The following is a 214-nucleotide window of genomic DNA, read 5'->3' on the forward strand; positions in this document are numbered from 1 at the left end:
TAGGAAGAAAACAGGAATAATACTATGGGTAGGGTTTTAAATAGCGGTATGCGACTGCGATAGTTACCACGAAATAGCGACAGCGCTGCCTTCTGAAATACTCACTATACCCGTAATAGTGTCTGCTATATCCGCAATAGCACTTGCTATGACCGTAATCGCAGTAAACGAGACATGACTAAAAATGCGACCACAACCTCCCTCACTGTCAGTT

This window comes from Hibiscus syriacus, unplaced genomic scaffold, assembly GCF_006381635.1.
Source record: "Hibiscus syriacus cultivar Baekdansim isolate YM2019G1 unplaced genomic scaffold, ASM638163v2 tig00110809_pilon, whole genome shotgun sequence".
Lineage (NCBI taxonomy): Eukaryota > Viridiplantae > Streptophyta > Magnoliopsida > Malvales > Malvaceae > Hibiscus > Hibiscus syriacus.